This window comes from Pygocentrus nattereri, chromosome 22, assembly GCF_015220715.1.
Source record: "Pygocentrus nattereri isolate fPygNat1 chromosome 22, fPygNat1.pri, whole genome shotgun sequence".
NCBI classification, from domain to species: domain Eukaryota; kingdom Metazoa; phylum Chordata; class Actinopteri; order Characiformes; family Serrasalmidae; genus Pygocentrus; species Pygocentrus nattereri.
The window spans coordinates 22,204,076-22,220,438 of record NC_051232.1 but is presented as its reverse complement, the minus strand read 5'-3'; the positions used below and the strand labels follow the sequence as shown (position 1 = coordinate 22,220,438).

Here is a 16,363-nt window from a genome sequence, read left to right as displayed (position 1 = left end):
TCTCCCTCTCCTTTTCTTCTTTCTGTCTCCTCTCCTCTCTTTTCTTTGCTTTTCTCTCTCTCCTTTCTCTTCTGCTGTTTTTCTTTCTCTGTCTTTCCCCATTCTCCTTTCTTTGTCACTGATTTTTCCTTTCTATTTCTTTCTTCCATATTTCTCTCCCTTTTTCTCTGCTCTTTCTATTTCTTCCTCTTTCTTCTCATCTCTCTCTCTTCTTCTCATCTTTCTGTTTTTTTGTCTTCCTTCCCATCTCTCTCTCCCCTCCCTCTGTTTCTCTCTCTCTCTCTCTCCTCTGCTCCTTACTCTCTCTTTCTTTCTGTTCTCTCTATTCCCTTCACTCTCCCTCTCCTTTTCTTCTTTCTGTCTCCTCTCCTGTCTTTATCTCTGTCTGTCTTTCTGTCTCACTCTCTCCTTTGTCTCCTTTTCTCTCTCTCCTTTCTCTTCCGCTCTGTTTTTCTTTCTGTCTCCCTCCCCATTCTCTTTTCTTTTTCTCTTATTTTTCCATTGTTTCTGTTTTTTTCTTCCCTATTTCTCTCCCTATTTCTCTCCTCTCTCCTCTTTCTGTTTCCTTCTCTATCCATCCATCTCTGTCTCTCAATCAATTTCTTTCCCTTCTCCTACCTCACTGCATACAATCATCATATGTGTAGCTCACCAGATTTAAAAGAGCAAATCTTAGTACTGTAGTAGACACTCAGACTCATATTTCTGTGGAGAAATCATCCATTTAAAATCTTTTTACCTGGTTATTTCATGTGTCTGGTCCAGACCATCTAGCTAAGATTGAACTAAGATCAAACTTTTCAGGTAAAGGAAGACATTCGCACTAAATTTTACTGTGATGTCACCCATTTATGCAGAAAAGTAAGTTACAAACAGGTCATAAACAGGCACATATTATGTAAGTCTCTTGATCTGCAAAGGAACCTGGCTTTTTACCTCATATAATCACCTGGTGAGCTTTTCTGATTTACTTTCCAGCTTAAGCACATTACATTTCAATCTCATTTAGTTAGACTCTCAGGTTACTTCTTATCGTTACACTAAGTTCCTCAGTACTTTTGTGAACTTGTTAGCATTTCAGTGTACAACTGTTATGATGTCTTCTCATTTTCTGCGCTTATGTATCTGTACGTATTATGTCAACATTAAATGAGTAAGTAAATAAACAAATAAATGTGCTGCCTTGGCTCAGATGAAAGTAATATGAGCACTTTTTACAAATACTCCATAATTATTTGTAATAAAGACAAATTACTTTTGAGAGTGCTACATTGAAAGCTCAATGAATTCATTCATTTGAATGGCACCATATGGAGAGTTATGAGGAAAGAAGAGGCAAAAAATAAAACCCAAAGGGCTTAACAGACTAATACTTGACAGTGTTTCAGTTTGTACATTTTGTATCTCTAGGCCTAAAAAATGTAAGAACAGCAACTGTTCAACAGCAAGTGGATGTCTGTGGGGACTAGAAGCTGGCAAGCTAACAAACAAATAAGCAAACAAACAAATAAATAAAAAAGCAGGAGGAGGGAATATACCAGAATGTATTCACTTTAGTCACAGTGAAGCAGAAGCTGCACCATTTCTGGTGGCTGTGGGTTGAAATCAGTGGGCGTTAAAGCAGGTGAAGCCTGTAGCTGCAGTGTGATGTTTTAAAGGCTTACTGAAGGCAAAACAGTGACGCTACTGGAGCTGACACTCCTCTAAAATTTAGCATAGTAAGGACTTACAGTCAACAGATCTGCTCCATTAAACATAATAAAATCTACATCACTACTAAATAATAATAATAATAATAATAATAAATGACTCAAGTAATGCTTAATTATTATAATAATGTAACATATTTATTAGAACACTGGACAAAAAATGAAATGTACTGTTACTACTTCTACCAATAAATACAATCGGCAGTATTTATGAGAGACATTTACATGAGAACCATTCTTTAGCATTGCACTAGTATATGACATGAGGTACTTTGTCAGTGATTATTACTAGAAGTAGCGTCCGTACTGTCAGTCTAAAGTGAATAAAAAATGAAAGTGAAATAATAATAATAATAATTATTATCATTATTATTATTATTATTATTATTAAGCCATTACACTTTGTCTTTGTAGTTTTTGCTGTGCTGTTGGCTTTCAAACTGTGTAATATTGTGTTGTAAATGTGCTAAAAGCTATAAGTGAGTAAGCGCTGTTTGTACATGTACTTGTGTTCTGTATCTGGTCTCTTCATGCCAGTTCTGAGGGGTTCCAGGCTGCTCTTCTCTGAGCATGCTCAATGTGATATTTACACCCCACTGTGTGTTTGTGCTTGTCCAGACAGGAGAATCAGTGCGCTATTCAGCCTCTAGAATAGAAATGATGAGGAGGAGTGCTGGGGAAGAGAGGTGGGATGAGGAGACATGCACACACATCTGTAATGCTTTCTTTATGAGTAGGTTCCATACTATATTTATGTCCAACTTTAGGCAAGCAGAACTCTTTTGACTAAAAGAATTCAGACGGAGACTAAAACGTCTACACGTTGTTGAAATTTTAAGGACATGCTGTGTCCTTAAAAGCAGCAAAGCTAACTCTCACTTTCCTGCTCACTACTCTTAGAATTTGCTTGCTACACCAAGCTGACCATCCAAGAGTATTGGCAGCTGACCATCGCCTGACAATACTGGAACTACGGAAAGCGAAAAGTTTCCAAAAAAGTCTGTATGGCAGCTCCATTCACCCAATCGGTGATCACTACAAAAAGTATTTATCAGTATGATTGTTTACTGTTTACTCAAATTGAAAATAACATTTATGACGGAATCTCAATTATGCAATGTTATCTTGGATGAATTTATATTAAGGACTGGGTGAAAACAAGGGGTGTTCTTTTTTTTTTCTTCTTCTTCTTTTTTTCAAACTTTTCGCTTTCCACAGCTCTGGTGTTGCTTGCCATTGCTTTTTGTACAGTGAATGTGCGCCCCCAAGGACCTGATTTAGCAACGGGAACCAAATTGGATATAACTCTGGCAGCAGCTTTATACTTTACAGTTTTTTGATAAGGCCTGTTTCCAAAATGTCGTAGAGCCATATCAATTTGAATCAGAACACACAAATGACTTACAGTGGCTTGAAGAAGAGACAGAGAGAGAGAGAGAGAGAGAGAGAGAGAGAGAGAGAGAGAGAGACTGAATCCGAAGCACCAAAGCAGAAGAACCCAGTGTGAATGGAAATAGACGGTGTCAGCAACAACCTACCTACTACTCTACTCACCAGTTTATTTGGGAGGACAGCGAGGTGCAACTGCGATCTATCGCAGCTCCTCTCATGAAGTTACTCACATAGGCTTTGAGTTTTGCTGACATTTTGTGACGCAATGCAACCAACCCAAACAACACAAGAGATGTGCAGAGTACATGCAGGGTGTTGTAAGGAAAAAAAAATTAAGAATGATTTTGTTTACATCAAACGGTCGATTGATTAAGTAATTTTGCAAATTCAGTGGAGTTCCCTTTTAATGTATCAGTTAGCCTTTCTAGACTGGGAAAGAACCAGAGCATCCATCCAGTTCATAAACGTTCATGCCCAAGTCCACCCAGTACCAAAACGTTCAAATTCTCACTGCCTGCACTTTGCTGTCCCCTCATGCCTCTCAGCATAGACACATGTAAAAACTCAATAATTTCACCAGATTAGCTGGTTCATCCTGCAGGCTTTCTGTAATTTCAGCAGATTACTAAGGGATCAGCGCAAGCGCCTGTATCTTACCACCTCCAGGCCATAACGTCACCAGAGTAGAGAATTATATATATGTAGTTATATGAGAGATGTCACATATCAACTTAGTTTAATGGAGTTTAGCTTTCACAGTCCATTTACATTAATCCACATTAGAGTTTGTTTATGTGGAACATTCCAGAAACTCAAGCCTTTCTCTCTTGGTAAACCATTGTTTTACTGTAATGATTAAAAACGTTAAGTGTGAGAGAAAATGAACCTGGGCTGGTGTTAATCATCAGCAGTACTCTAAATTAATCTTACTGATGGAGCTTCAAAAAATCAAGTATTTTTCACCTTCATGAACAACAGAAGCTCAGAAATTCCAGCAGTTTCCATCTTCAGAAACAGCAGAAGCACAAATATTTCCATCTTTTCCAACTTTATGAGCAATGGAGGTTGAGAAATCCCATTATTTGCTAACTTCATGACCAGTTGAGGGTCAAAAATGTAATCCTCTCTATTTTCTTGAATAGTTGAAGTCCAGGATTCCATCATTGTGAACAACAGAAGCCAAAACAGTTCCGTCTTTTCCATCTTTATGAACAGTATAAGCTCAGAAATTCTATCATTATTCATCTTCATGAACAATAGAGGCTAAAAAAATGCATCTTTTTCATACTTATGAACAGCAGAGGTTCAAGAATTCAAGTGTTTTACATTTTCAGGAACAATAGATGGTCAGAAATGACATCCTTTCCATCTTCATGAAGAACAGAGGCCAGAAATTTCCAGTGTTGTCTATCTTTGTAAACAATAGATACCCAAAATGTACATCTTATCAATCTTTCCAAACAATGGAAGCTTAAAATTGTCCAGCATTACCATCTATAGATGCTAGATAAATCCATCATTTCCCATCTTCTCAAACAATACAAGCTCAAAATATTCAGCATTTGCTTCCTCGTGAACAGCAGGAGCAGAAGTGTGGGTCCTCCTGCAGTAGAGCAGAGAAGACGCTAATGAATTAATGGAATAAATGTTTTGATGAAGCTTCGAAGCCTGACTTCAAGAGTCCTTGTTGTGCTGTTAAAAGTAGTAGAGTATGTATGGGTTATATCTTCATTCAGAGAAAACCCCCATATCTTCTTCCTCATTCTGGGTTCCACAAATGAATCAGGAAGGATCATTTTACAATTAAGACAGCTTGTTGATTATCAAAAGACATTCCATAGAACATTCCAAGAGTAGTTAATTTATCATGATGTGAATTTGATGAACAGTAATTGTTGTGCACATAATCTTGTCTTGCAGAAAGAAAAAAATATAATTGAATTTCTTGCCACACAAAATAGCACAAAATAGTCAGACTCAAACATGTAGAGTCTGTAAATTGAATGCAAAAGTCTTTATGTAATTATAATATTAACAATACATATTCAAGAATCTGTTAAATGAACACTTTGGTTGCAGACAGTAAGCTGAAACCTATTAATAAACATATTTTTCTCAAAACAAAATTAAGAAAAAAAATGTTTATGCAAGCATAGTTAATGTTATTTCCAGAATTTTGGCCTGTATCATATGTTGGAGTAAGTCTTCTGTGTTTAGTGGAGCAGATTTTTGGAGCTTGTCCTTGTGCACGTTTTACTTTTAGAACCGTGATATTTCAGTGGCCTGTCAAAACTCACTGGGACGCGTCGTCCTATCAAAACAATCGATCGTCCTCGTCCATCCCCTCATCAATAAGCTTTCTGTCGTCCCCTTGCCATGACAATGACGGCAGTGTCAGACCTGACGGCGCGGAGCGACTGTAGCCATCGTTGTCCGGTCACACCTCGCAAACCCTCTCCTTCGCTGGGCGACCTTTGCGGAAATCCAGCAAATCCAATCTGCATGCAAATAACGGAGAGCCTTTTGGTGACATTTTTACGGTTATCGCTCCATCCCGCTGCCCTGAATATGCTGAGGCCACATTTCTACCAGAATGTGTGTGAGAGAGAGAGGGAGAGAGAGAAAGAGAGAGAGAGAGAGAGAGAGAGAGAGAGAGAGGGTGAGAGAAAGAGAGGGAAAGAGAGAGAGAGGGTGAGAGAAAGAGAGGGAAAGAGAGAAAGAGAGAGAGAGGCTTGTGACCACTTGTTTATATCCAGTGCTGCTAAATAACACTACTCATTTTCCTCTTGGCAGAGCACAGTAAAAAAAGGCAAAAAGAGGGAGGTGAAAAAGGAGGAGTAATAATTGCTTTGGTCTGAGAGAGGATGGCTAAATATGCTTGATTGCTTTCCTAAGCTTCAATGCCTTGTGGTAAAATATGGGAGGCTCAAACAACAGTGGAGTGATAGTTAAAGTTATAATCTCTCTCTCGCTCTCTCTCTCTCTCTCTCTCTCTCTCTCTCTCTCCCTGTTTTTTGGTCTCTTTCTACATTACTCATCTCTTTATAAGCTATAGATAGCCTCTGAAAAGTAATATATGTTACAACATGAACAGATTATAAAAGTAAAGGATTGTTTGTGGATTCTAAATAGCTACACAACCAAGTGTCCTGAAAGACACAGTGTTCTTAATTTTGTTGCTGTGCCACACACGTAAGTCATTGTTTCGAATCTCTGGAATTTTCTCCTCAATTTACGTTGACATTATGAAGCCAATATTGAAATTGTGGTGTTTGGTGAAGAAGGTTGGTGTTTTGTCCAGAAATGTTACTGTTGATGGAGCATGATGTTGTTTGTTGGGGACTGATTGTGTTTGTTGGAGAGTGATAGTGTTTGGTGGAGAATGGTGGTATTTGTTGAGAATGTTGGTGTTTGATGGAGAATGATATTGTTTATAATCGAATATCTGAGGTTGTTGGAGGTTGATGGTGTTTAGAACAGAATATTTATGACTGTTGTAAAATGTTGTTTACTTGAGAGTGTTGGTATTCGGTACAAAATGATGGTGACCATTGACATTGGTGGTTGTTTCTGGAGATTGATTGTTTTTAGTGGAACATATTGTTGTTTGATAGAGAATGATACTATTTATAATTGAATATTTGTGGTTGTTGGATGATGTTTGGTGGAAAATCCTGGCATTTGCTGGTGAATGATTTGGTATTTGCAATAGAATATTTATGACTTTTGGAAAATGTTTGTGTTTAGTTAAGAGTGTTAGTGTCAAAATAGAAAATGTATGCTTGTTGGAGAATGATGATGATCGGTGGGTCAGTGTGTTCTGGGCTTAATTCTCCATTCGTTCATCTGCAGCTCTAGAGAAAAGCACACTTCATCACATAGCCACTCCCATCATGAGAGTTGTGCATGTATGAACACTGATGAATTTACCAGCTTTGCCCTCAATTCACCACAGGCATTAAAAAGGGGCCTCATTTTGTGGAAACAACCCAAAGCACATTTCTCCTTACTGGTTCAATAAGCACCTAATCATTTGCAGGGATATTAGTCTGTGGGCCTGTTTGAGGCAGCGGATGCTTCTGGTGCTGGCAGGAAATAGCCTGGGAAAAATGTCTTCAACAAACCCTAAATCCTTGCTTATTTATTTATTTATTTATTTATTTAGCATCTTGTTTATTTATTTCTTCTGAAGTCTAATTTGTTTTGCTGTAATTATGCTGTTTTATGGTACAACGTCAGTTCTTCTAATAAAATTTAAATTGACCGTGTTATATTCATACAAGGATCCAATCTCAGGAGTCAATTTTTCCTCTAAACATCAGAAACATGTTTAAGAATGTTCTGGATTTTTCTGCCTTTGTGCCAAAATAATAAATGATTAAAATATTCCTGGCTGTGTTCTTTACTAAGATAAAAATAAATAAATTGTTGATGCTCTGCTGGGCCTTTCTGACAGACCCTTTCTCTTTTTCTGGTCTTCCAGTTCTCCTGAGATGTAAACTGACTGCAGAATGAACCTTTGGAGAAGGTAAGAGAGTGTTTTTTATATATATATATATATATATATATATATGTAGAGAGAGAGAGAGAGAGAGAGAATTTTCTTCCCCCTCCGTGTATTGCTGTCTCTCGCTTTGCTGAATTTGACTCTCTGACCTCAAACCCCAGGACTCAATATCCCAGAATGCCTAGCGTATGTTCAAAAGGAGCCTTTCTCCTGCTGTAAGGAAATGAGGGAGAGAGATGAAAACAAATAATACACAGGGAAAGAGAAGGAGAGACAGTGAAAGAGTAGGAAGAAAGATAAAGTCAGGGTGAGCGAGACAGTCTAAAAGGAGGAGAGAGAGGAGGTGAGGAGAGAAAGTGGAAAAAGGTAGAGACTGAAAAAAGGTGATAGAGATAGAGAGGGAGTGGAGGTGAAAGAATGAGAGATGAGAAGAGATAAAGATAGGGAGAGATAAGAAAGAAAGACAGTGAAAGTGGACATAGAAATAGAGGAGGTTAATGAGTGCAAAATAGATGAGAGAATGAGAGTCAAGAGAAGAGATGGAGGGAGAAAGAGTGAGAGATAGGGTGAAATGGAAGGTATGCGAGATAGAGGGATAAAGAAAAGAAAAATAGAATAGGATGAGAGAGTGAGAAAGTAGAGAGGGTAAGAGAGAGAGCAGGTGAAAAAACGGGGAGAGAGGAAGGAGAGAAAGAGGAAGGAGAGAGAAAAAGGCAGAGAGAAGGGGAGAGAGAGTGAATGAAAAGAAGAGAGAGAGAGATGGAGAGTGGAGAGACAGAGCGAGGGAATGAGGAAGAAGAGAAAGAAATGGTGTCTTAGCTTAGACTCAGAGAGACGAGATAGTGGCGTGGTTTTTATGAGAGTGCTGTCGTGAGCCCGGCGGATATGAGAATATTTCCAGATTTGAGCATTTCCAATACTAGCGATATTAACCTAAATCACTTTCAATTATTCGCCGTATGAAAATAGTGTCATTTCATTCTTGGGTATAGATTCTCTATTCCATTATGAAAGGTTCCTAAAAGGGATGGATATTACCTGACAAAATAAATGTGACAACTATAATTCAGCACTAGCATGCATATTGCAATGGAGGTGCGCTGTTCTCAGAGCCAGTTTGACTGGATATTAATTTTATTAGACTCCATATTGAATATCTTCCAATGCTGCTGTCATTTCAGCTGGAACATTCTATATTAAATGTCCGTTATTAAGCTTTTGCAGATTTGAAAATATAAACACTCATAAGGGAAATGCAAACACCGGCTTTGGCCATTGTCAACTCACTAAAGGTCTAAGTATTAAACCTTTTTGTTCAGTTAGTGATCATTTTTTTATTGAAATTCAGGATAACTTACAGTAGGGAAGGGAGGATTTACAGATTCAGTTTCCTTTAAAAACCTAGAACACAGAAATTACTGATCGACTAGTATTAAACTTGCTTTTGTTGTAGTTTCTAAGGCTGATTTTGTGACAGATGATGGTGTTAGTTGACATTGTTGGTCCTTGATGGTGCTTGAGCATTATCCTAGTTTTTATGGAGTGATTGTATTGGAGAATGGTGTTATTTGGTGTAAAATAGTGGTTTCATTGGAGAACGATAATGTTTGGTGAGGTGTTGGTCTATGGTGTTTGATGGCGAATATTCACATTTGTTGGATAGTAATTGTGAATAATGGAGAATAATGGTGTTTGGCTGGAGAACGCTAGAGGTTACTGGAGAATAGTTAGTTGTGGTGTTTTTGTTTGGAGAATTTTGTAATTGTTGAAGGATGATTAGATAAGATTAAGAGACCATTATTAATCCCACAACAGGGAAATTTACCTCCACATTTAACCCATCTGTACAGTGAAACACCGCATACACACTAATGAACACACACACTAAGGGGCAGTGAGCACACTTGTGCAAAGTTGTGGGCAGCCCTGTCCGCAGTGCCCAGGAGCAGTTAGGGGTTAGGTGCCTTGCTCAAGGGCACCTCAGTCACGTACTGTCAGCTCATGAGAGCAAAATGACGTCCTTCCGGTCACGGGGCTGGTTTCCTAACCTCCAGCCCACGACTGCCTCCTGAACATGTTGGTGTTCATTGAAGAATGTTGAAGTTTGATGGAGAATCATGGGGTATTTTATAAAGAATATTGAAATTTGATGGAGAATGATGATGTTTGGTGGAGATTGTTGGTATTTGATGGAGAATATTGTTGTGTTAATGGAGAATGATGGTGTTTGGTGCAGAATGTTGGTATTTGATGGGGAATATTTTTCTGATGGACTATATTGTTTTGATGGAGAACGTTGGTATTTGATGGAGAACATTGTTTTGATGGAGAATGTTGGTATTTGATGGAGAATGTTGGTATTTGATAGAGAACATTGTTTTGATGGAGAATGTTGGTATTTGATAGAGAACATTGTTTTGATGGAGAGTGTTGGTATTTGATAGAGAACATTGTTTTGATGGAGAATGTTGGTGTTTAATAGAGAGCATTGTTTTGATGGAGAATGTTGGTGTTTGGTAAAGAACATTGTTTTGATGGAGAATGTTGATGTTTGTCCGCCCGAAGACTGCTGGGATAGGCTCCAGCATCCCCCCGCGACCCTGACGGAGAAGCGGCTTAGAAAATGGATGGATGGATGGATGTTGATGTTTGATAGAGAACATTGTTTTGTTTGAGAATGTTGGTGTTTGGTAGAGAACATTGTTGTTTTGATGGAGAATGTTGGTATTTGATAGAGAACATTGTTTCGATGGAGAATGTTGGTATTTGATGGAGAATGTTGGTATTTGATAGAGAACATTGTTTTGATGGAGAATGTTGGTGTTTGATAGAGAACATTGTTTTGATTGAGAATGTTGGTGTTTGATAGAGAACATTGTTTTGATTGAGAATGTTGGTGTTTGGTAGAGAACATTGTTGTTTCGATGGAGAATGTTGGTATTTGATGGAGAATGTTGGTATTTGATGGAGAACATTGTTTTGATGGAAAATGTTGGTATTTGATGGAGAATATTGTTTCGATGGAGAATGTTGGTATTTGATGGAGAATGTTGGTATTTGATAGAGAACATTGTTTCGATGGAAAATGTTGGTATTTGATGGAGAATATTGTTTTAATGGAAAATCTTGGTATTTGATGGAGAATGTTGGTATTTGATAGAGAACATTGTTTTGATGGAGAATGTTGGTATTTGATGGAGAATATTGTTTTAATGGAAAATCTTGGTATTTGATGGAGAATGTTGGTATTTGATAGAGAACATTGTTTTGATGGAGAATGTTGGTATTTGATAGAGAACATTGTTTTGATGGAGAATGTTGGTATTTGATAGAGAACATTGTTTTGATGGAGAATGTTGGTGTTTGATAGAGAACATTGTTTTGATGGAGAATGTTGGTATTTGATAGAGAACATTGTTTTGATGGAGAATGTTGGTGTTTGATAGAGAGCATTGTTTTGATGGAGAATGTTGGTGTTTGATAGAGAACATTGTTTTGATGGAGAATGTTGGTATTTGATAGAGAACATTGTTTTGATGGAGAATGTTGGTATTTGATGGAGAATATTGTTTTAATGGAAAATCTTGGTATTTGATGGAGAATGTTGGTATTTGATAGAGAACATTGTTTTGATGGAGAATGTTGGTATTTGATAGAGAACATTGTTTTGATGGAGAATGTTGGTGTTTGATAGAGAACATTATTTTGATGGAGAATGTTGGTGTTTGATAGAGAGCATTGTTTTGATGGAGAATGTTGGTGTTTGATAGAGAACATTGTTTTGATGGAGGATGTTGGTATTTGATAGAGAACATTGTTTTGATGGAGAATGTTGGTATTTGATGGAGAATATTGTTTTAATGGAAAATCTTGGTATTTGATGGAGAATGTTGGTATTTGATAGAGAACATTGTTTTGATGGAGAATGTTGGTATTTGATGGAGAATATTGTTTTAATGGAAAATCTTGGTATTTGATGGAGAATGTTGGTATTTGATAGAGAACATTGTTTTGATGGAGAATGTTGGTATTTGATAGAGAACATTGTTTTGATGGAGAATGTTGGTGTTTGATAGAGAACATTGTTTTGATGGAGAATGTTGGTGTTTGATAGTGAGCATTGTTTTGATGGAGAATGTTGGTGTTTGATAGAGAACATTGTTTTGATGGAGAATGTTGGTATTTGATAGAGAACATTGTTTTGATGGAGAATGTTGGTATTTGATGGAGAATATTGTTTTAATGGAAAATCTTGGTATTTGATGGAGAATGTTGGTATTTGATAGAGAACATTGTTTTGATGGAGAATGTTGGTATTTGATAGAGAACATTGTTTTGATGGAGAATGTTGGTATTTGATGGAGAATATTGTTTTAATGGAAAATCTTGGTATTTGATGGAGAATGTTGGTATTTGATAGAGAACATTGTTTTGATGGAGAATGTTGGTATTTGATAGAGAACATTGTTTTGATGGAGAATGTTGGTGTTTGATAGAGAACATTGTTTTGATGGAGAATGTTGGTGTTTGATAGTGAGCATTGTTTTGATGGAGAATGTTGGTGTTTGATAGAGAACATTGTTTTGATGGAGAATGTTGGTATTTGATAGAGAACATTGTTTTGATGGAGAATGTTGGTATTTGATGGAGAATATTGTTTTAATGGAAAATCTTGGTATTTGATGGAGAATGTTGGTATTTGATAGAGAACATTGTTTTGATGGAGAATGTTGGTATTTGATAGAGAACATTGTTTTGATGGAGAATGTTGGTATTTGATAGAGAACATTGTTTTGATGGAGAATGTTGGTGTTTGATAGAGAACATTGTTTTGATGGAGAATGTTGGTGTTTGATAGAGAACATTGTTTTGATGGAGAATGTTGGTGTTTGATAGAGAGCATTGTTTTGATGGAGAATGTCGGTGTTTGATAGAGAACATTGTTTTGATGGAGAATGTTGGTATTTGATAGAGAACATTGTTTTGATGGAGAATGTTGGTATTTGATGGAGAATGTTGGTATTTGATAGAGAACATTGTTTTGATGGAGAATGTTGGTATTTGATAGAGAACATTGTTTTGATGGAGAATGTTGGTGTTTGATAGAGAACATTGTTTTGATGGAGAATGTTGGTGTTTGATAGAGAACATTGTTTTGATGGAGAGTGTTGGTGTTTGATAGAGAACATTGTTTTGATAGAGAATGTTTGTGCTTGGTAAAGAATGTTGGTATTTGATGAATGAAATTATTTTGATGGATAGTCTTGTTGATAGATGGAGACTAATGATGTTTCATGAATCAATGAATTAAAATGTTCACATAATAAACAGAATGCCAAGGAACTTAGTGCAGAATAAGATGCAGTTTTAATCCATTTAATTAAAACTGACAAGTGAAAAGAAAAAGTAATCATAAAATGGATACTTTAGATAGTTCTGATAAATCTTTATCATGTTACTTTGTGGTGTAGAAAACAAAAGGTAAAAAAAGAAAAAACTTTAACCACTGTAGCATACCACCTCGTGACACCTTTACACAGGGCTCTGGCACTGCCTGATATTTCCATCTTTAGATGGAAGGTTAAACACCCCCAAACTCAGGGTTTAGAATGCTTGCTTTCCAACTCCATGCTGCTTTTTGTAGATGCTGTGATGATAAAACTACCTAAAGCTTGCAGCTGAGTGAAGGTTGGGAAGCAGAGAGGGCACAGCTTTAAAAGAAGAGAGCACGGAGAGGAAGAAAATGGTGTAAGTGCGAAGAAACAAAAATGGAAAAATCAGTGAGCGTGCAGCATTTAAGAGAGAAAGAAGGAGGGGGGGAGGGACAGGTGCAAGGGTTGAATATGAGCTATCAAAATGCAGAGAATGAGTAAAAAAAGAGTGCAAGAGGAATATATGAAGAATATAATATCCTTCCACTTCCTTTTTAAAGTAAACATGTCAAGACATTATTTCACTGGATACAGAAAAATCTCATCAGCATTTCTAATATTGAAGAAGATGCTATAGCTGATCTTTTGGTGGCTGACATTAAAGGGGAATTCCATTATAATTTTTTGGCTTTAATTTTAATCACTATATAATTAATTGCTTGATGTAATCCTTGAGGAAATGCTTCAGATTTATTCAGAAGAGTTGTAAATAATGTGAAATGCTCTGCTCTAGAGATACTTACAGAATCAGAACTGCTCACAGTGGCGGTGATAGTAACCAGACGTCCACCTTTAAAAACTCCCTCGCAGAAAGTCATTACATTAAATTGTTATTAGTAGACTGCACAATGTCATGATTTTAAGCGCTAGCAATAGTCTTAAGCATTAAAACCTGTTTTTAAAAGCCATTTATGGTTATCTCTGCAATGAACTATTTCACATCAAACAACTCTGCAAGACTTTACATCTCAAAATTGGTGGACGTTCTGGTTAGGGTAGGTTTAAGTGGAGCACAGCAGCGTTTGAACATACTGAAAAAGCTTATATAACTTTTTATGAGGGCTTCATCCTCACATTATTTATTTGTTTATTCATTCAAAAAATAGAATGTATTGTATTTGTGTATTTGAGGCACAATACCAGGCAGCCTATCAGAACAGAGCTTATTTACATACAGCAGTGTTAAAGGCACAGTAACAAAAACAGCCCCTTTAATTCTAAGGGATAAAGAGAGGTTGCATAGTGGTTCTGTTGAATGAACGATAAGTGTTTTTGGTACATGGTAGCACAAAAGTGTAATAACATCTTTAACACATTATTGTTTTGCATGTTTGTTGCTGGTTGCAAGGCTTTGACAATACAGATGCTTTTTTTTACATCAGTAAAGCAGATTTTGAATTCAACTAAGTGGAGGAGGAGAAAAGAGAGAGAGAGAGAGAGAGAGAGAGAGAGAGAGAGAGAGAGAATTGATATGTCTATTGGCACCCTCTGGACATCCTAATTGAGCTGATTTACTGTTATGGCCTTGGGTGGAACCACTTTTCATGAGAGAGAGAGATTAATTAACAAATTATCTTATCTCTCTCTCATTCTCTCATCTTCCTCATTCTCATTTTTTTCTCTTCCCCCTCACTCTTTTCTCTCTCCTCTTTCTCTCTGTCTCTCTTTCTTCTCTTGTCCTATCTCTTCTGCCTCTGTTTCCATTTCTCTCTCTTTTCTTGTTTTGTTTTGTGTTCTCTCTCTCTCTCTCTCTCTCTCAGGCTGCAAATGCATTAAAAGTTGTGCTGTTAGAGAGAGTTATGGTGGACTGGTCTCAGTTATTTGTTGAGCTGTGGTAAAGCAGTAAAGCAGATTGGTGGATTGTAGACATCAGGTGCTGAGTAGAATCTTATTGATCACATCAGCTCATTTATAGAGCAATCTGGCTTGAAGTGAAAGTTCAGTTTAAAATCAAATTTCACAATTTCCCTCCCCTACCCTAAATGTAGTCAATCAGCCAGGACATGTTCAGTGATTTTCTTCTTGAGTTTTTGACGGGAGTTATGAGGCTAACTGCATGCCTAAATGATCACACACCTCACATTGTTTAGCATTGTTAAGTGATCTCTAATAGAGTTGCCTGTGTGGTTTCTGATGCTGTATGGCATACTGTTATCTATATACATGGACTAAAGTCAAAAGCAGGGGAAAAAAAAGTTCATAGCAAAAAAATCACTGCTGTCAGAACAAAACCTCTTCATTTTTTTATTTTACATTGTGTTTAAATTTCATGATGAATGGACCAAAAAATAACCCAAACTGATTCGTAAAAAAGTCTGGTTCCAGTGATTTACATTAGTAGTAAAGTAAGTTTTCCCTTCTCCTGTACCCCTTTGCCCCAAGAGGATAAGCAGATTAGTGTGTGTATGTGTGTGTGTGTTTCTTTGAATTTTGCCTGCACATTTTTATGTATGACGCTGTAACATTTTTAAAACTTGATTGATAGTTTATTATTATTATTATTATTATTATTATTATTATTATTATTATTTTTACTATACATTAGACATAATTTCTCCCTTCATGATTCAACAAAGTTTTAATATAATATACTCTTTGTACTTGTTATCTCTTTTCTTTCCTCAGTGCCAGACAGTTTTACTTTCCAGCTTTGCTCATTTAGTTTTTTTCCCCCTAACTTTGTAGCTTTTTCAAACATACACTCCACAGTCTCTCTTTGTGTATAGGAACATGTTGCAACAAAGGTGATCCCTTGACTTTCTTTTTACCTGTTCTATTTTCTCCCCTCTGCTGGCGACTGTTCTCCATCTCAACTGTTTGCATTAGTCATAATTCAGAAGCCAAGGCTCATTAATCAACTCTTTCACTCTCCTCTCTCAGCTTTCACGATCGCAATTGCTGCTATTCATCATAACCAGCCACATGTAGATTCATACCTGTGCCTATTCTTCCTTCTGCTTTAAAGCTCTTAAATGCCCCCTGAAGGAATTAAAGTGATACGTTTGACAATTTTCCACTTACCTGAACTATAGTCAATCAACCAAGATATGTTTGATGTCTACAATTTGCTTCTTTAATTTTGTTCCTATTTAAAGCTTATTCAGCATTCATTTAGAAGTTTCTAGGGGTGGTAATCAATACAGGCCTCACAATATGATCTTCCCAAAACTTTCAGTTTTATCTAATAGAATTTACATGTTTTCTCACTTTTTTTTCTAATGAGGTTTAAACCTTATCTCACTTATTTTTACTGAAGCAACACAAAAGTTTAATGGCAGTGGCATTAATCAGCTTTCCAAAATTTTTGTTTTTACATCTACAAC

At 36.8% G+C, this 16,363-nt stretch overlaps 1 protein-coding gene across 49 annotated transcripts in view; it reads left to right on the top strand.

The window, feature by feature from the left end:
• Positions 1–16,363, top strand: part of LOC108427456 (protein tyrosine phosphatase receptor type D) — a 713,922-nt gene that overhangs the window by 281,072 nt on the left and 416,487 nt on the right. For all 49 annotated transcript variants that reach the window (XM_017697632.2, XM_037532739.1, XM_017697621.2 and 46 more), the window contains exon 7: positions 7,585–7,629. The gene's annotated coding sequence lies outside the window, so the exon portion shown is untranslated. The remainder of the gene's footprint in view (positions 1–7,584; positions 7,630–16,363) is intronic.